Here is a 4,722-nt window from a genome sequence, read left to right as displayed (position 1 = left end):
TTACAGGGAATGCCATTTGTGATTAAAGTTCACAAAGATGACACAGCAAAGGCTATCAAAAGTAACATGCTTTACTCTGGATATCTTTAGCACATAAAAAGCAGGATACTAAAAAAACCCTATCCTTGATTTCTTTTCAATTTTAGTATATTTTGTGCTAAGCCAAAACTTGGATATATCCTAGCTTCTTTGTAGATCTTTCTTTATAGCTGCACAACATGAGAACAAATATAATTCAACGTGGTGAGTTCTTAAAATAAAAGTACCTGACATTAGCTCAGCAACAACATTTAACCTTTTAGTCTACTTATTCCTCTGTTTCAGGAATAGCAAATTATGGATAAGTACACTGAACTGTATTGGTATAAATTCATTTTAGCTATATTTCCTTTTCTTTTTATTATCTCGTGTGTTAATTTGTGAGCATTACTTTTTTCTTACTTATTTGTATAAATATCGCTACATACAGAATAGAATTGTGTAACATATATAAGTATGAAGAGAGAAACCTCGAAAAGTATGTTGAGATATAGCATCTCTACTTCTTCCAGCCAATCAGAAATGGTAAGGAACTGTCATGTATCTGATGCATAATTATTTGACAATAGTGATGTTTTGTGTATATAAGGTTCTAAAATAATTCACTAATTTTATATCCACATTCAGAAGATAAATAGCAGAAATTAACGAATGTTGATCAGGAAGATGCTTCTCATCACTTAACATTACTGAACTATTTAAATTGATATTTTAGTTCTAAGGCTAGCAGCTTGCCAGGGTTTTCAAAAAATAATTTTTCTAATACAATCTGCAGATGCTGGAAAATAGTTCTTTATAGATCACTAAATCTTCATCAAGCAAAGAAACCTGATAAGTAAACTAGTGGCATTTTAATTTAATACCAGACTGTGATTTATGCATTTAATAAATATAAATTGAATTTTAGTAAATTTCTGCAAATGGAATTATTTAAAAAATAAGGAAATATGTTTTATATTTTCTAGACTGCTTCTGTAATTAGAACTTCAGAAAGAGGCTATATGATGCCACCTTCAGTGAAAGAAAAATACTACATTAAATTTCAATTTATTATTTTCACATTTGGTTTATTTAAAAGTATATATCCTTGCTACATGAAATTCAAGAGAAAACATACATGGAATTCTAGATTAGGTCAGTTAGGAGGTATCTTTTTAGAATAGAATAGAATAGAATAGAATTCTTTATTGGCCAAGTGTGATTGGACACACAAGGAATTTTAGAAGTAACTTCATGTAATTATTTATTTGCTATAGCAGAATAACACAACTATCTATCTTTTCAGAAATGCTTACAATAGAAATTCAGCCATATCAAGCAAATATCTAATTCTTTCATAAACAAATATACAATACAATAGCAGAGTTGGAAGGGACCTTGGAGATCTTCTAGTCCAACCCCCTACCTAGGCAGGAAACCCTATACCGTTTCAGACAAATGGCTATCCAACATCTTCTTAAAGACTTCCAGTGTTGGAGCATTCACAACTTCTGGAGGCAAGCTGTTCCACTGATTAATTGTTCTAACTGTCAGGAAATTTCTCCTCAGTTCTAAGTTGCTTCTCTCCTTGATTAGTTTCCACCCATTGCTTCTTGCTCTACCCTCAGGTGCCTTGGTGAATAGTTTGACTCCCTCTTCTTTGTGGCAACCCCTTAGATATTGGAACACTGCTATCATGTCTCCCCAGGTCCTTCTTTTCATTAAAGTAGACATACCCAGTTCCTGCAACCATTCTTCATATATTTTAGTCTCCAGTCCTCTAATCATCTTTGTTGCTCTTCTCCGCACTCTTTCTAGAGTCTCCACATCTTTTCTACATCGTGGCAACCAAAACTGAATGCAGTATTCCAAGTGTGTCCTTACCAAGGCATTATAGAATGGTATTAACATTTCATGTGTTCTTGATTCTATCCCTCTGTTTATGTAGCCTAGAACTGTGTTGCTTTTTTGGCAGCTGCTGCACACTGCTGGCTCATATTTAAATGGTTGTCCTCTAGGACTCCAAGATCCCTCTCACAGTTACTACTATTGAGCAAGGTACCACCTATACTGTACCTGTGCACTTCATTTTTCTTGCCTAAATGTAGAACCTTACTCTTTTCACCATTGAATTTCATTTTATTGGATAGTACCCAATGTTCAAGTTTGTCAAGATCCTTCTGTATCTTAAGCCTATCTTCTGGAGTGTTGGCTATTCCTGCCAGCTTGGTGTCATTTGCAAATTTGATGAGTTTCACATTTATTCCCTCATCCAAGGGAATAGTACTAGTAATAGTAGTTGAAGAGTACTGGGCCTAAAACAGAGCCTTGGGGTACTCCACTGCATACTTCACTCCATGTAGATGCAGTTCCATTGAGGACTACATGTTGAGTGCGGTTGGTCACCTTTCTAGCCAAATGAGAATGGCAATGAGATTGGCTAAACTTTAGAATCTGCTATAATTCATTTATAATATGGATTGTTATGATAAATTGTGATAATTCCCTTTTCCCTCCACCCAAAACTATTGAACTATTTTATTATAATAGTCTTCATAAACAGAAAAAGATAAAAATATCACCCAGGTTGAAATTTGCATAAAACCACAACAGCTGTTCGTATAACTGTTTACTTGGGAAACATCTTCAAAACAAGGCAAGCAATTTATTATATATAACACGCTTCTCTAAATAGTGAAAAAAATTGAATTCTAAACTCCCTATTTGAATTGGTCACAATAAATTTCACAAGTCTCCATCTTTGTCCCACTAAGACATACTAAGTGGAATAACTCAATATGGTGAAGTAATTTCTTATACATATGCAGAGCCAAATATATATAAGCACATCTGATGAGGTACACTATAGAACAGGGCTGTTAAATTCCCGGGCCACGAGCCAGATGCATCATGGGCTGGCCACGCCAGATTTAGCGAAAGGGGGGAAAATCCTGATACTTCACATGATGCCGCCGTGACGTGAATTTGACACCATTGCTATAGAAGGATACACAAATGCCAAAAGTAAATACTGTGTATTGTAGAAAGTTAATCATCAATGTACACTCCAGAATATATACTTTACAAAATTTAAATAATGTCCGTTTCAGCCCCATACATACTTCTCTTGATCTGCTATGGGCAGTGTAGGAAGGAAACGTGGCCAAATTCAATCTCTTGGTATTTTCTAAAAAACTTTGAAGTGCCCACTCTAGAATAAAGATGCAATATAAAAGCTTCAAGTTTCCTTTCTATAATATTCAATTCCATCATCTGTGAACTTACACTGGGGCTTATGTGTGCATACAATATATAACATAAAATATACTTAGACTGAGCATCCCTATCGTTTTTAAATACTGCCTGCATTTTATTTTTTGTGTATCTCTGATTATTGTTAATAAACATCCCATCCCAGAGATTTTTAAGAAACTGAAGTGAACTGCAGTCTAAAGGGCTTATACTATAACACGTTATTCTTTAATTGCCTCCAATACTATTACATTGCATGTGAGATATGCTATTTATAATCATACATGAGCAAGCATTTATTTTAAAATCATCTTTCATCCTGGCTAATTAGCTTCAACAAAATAGCTGCTTTTTATATAAAAATATATGTAGTTTGTATGTATAGTACATGGATGAATCTCAATCAGTCTTAAAATAACACACACATCTTTTCTACAACATCCATCTCTGCCTTATGGACTCTATGTATTTAGACAACTCTCTCAGCTCTTAAGACAGATTCATTGAATTGCAGGATGTGGGCTGCAGTTAAGGCAGTTTCTGTTACCAACCCCAGGCCACTGAGTGGGTAAACTTAAAAAACATGACAATACACCAATGCTGAAGTTTGATTTGCTTTTATTCGCAATGCACACACAGAATATGCAGATACGTACGGGGAATCCCAAAGAAATATGCAGGCTGTTAAATACAAAATTAGATGGTATAGCTAATACACTAGAATACAGAATAAAAATAATATTCATGGGTCAGAGCAGTCTTTCTTAATTTGTTTTTTTTGTCTCTGGCCCCCTTTCCACTTTTTAAAATTATGGAAGATCCCAAAAGAGTTTTTGCTCGTATAGGTTATATTTATCAGTAAGTATCCTATTAATTAAATTTTCTACCACAATTGCTTCTCATGATCATTTGATGGGATTTTAATATTGTATTATTTTTCAACATAGGGTGGCAAATAATTCTGATTTCAAGAACCCGAGAGGGGGTTCTCCAGGGGTATCTAAAACTTTAAGAAACAATGGTCAGAAGTTGTGAAGTTAGCGAGTAAAAAGCCATTTTTCAATTTGGAAATTGAATATCAAGTGCAAAGTGTAAAATGGAGAATATCTGAAAAAGATCTTGGTTTAATAGCTGATTATAAATTACTGTTGTCCTTTTCGAGATAGAATTTTGGAGTTTTCCCCCCTCTAAGCAACCTTCTTATTCAGAAATTAAAGCATGTTTTCTGGTTCTAGGGAGGAGGTCCGATCGAAAAACCGAATCAATAATTATTCGTATAATTAAAAAAAAAGCTTTTTGGTAACGTTTCAAGAAATACAATACAGTACAAAACAACCCGAAGAAGAGCCGTGCATCACACTATACTCATTCATCCGCAATTTGTCCTAACTCTTTCGCCATCATCTTCAGGAAGTAAAGGCTGCGCAATGGCTTCCGGGAGTTGTAGTGTTC

The sequence above is a fragment of the Thamnophis elegans genome, chromosome 5, assembly GCF_009769535.1.
Source record: "Thamnophis elegans isolate rThaEle1 chromosome 5, rThaEle1.pri, whole genome shotgun sequence".
In the NCBI taxonomy this organism is placed as follows: domain Eukaryota; kingdom Metazoa; phylum Chordata; class Lepidosauria; order Squamata; family Colubridae; genus Thamnophis; species Thamnophis elegans.
Note: the sequence above shows the minus strand (reverse complement) of the source record.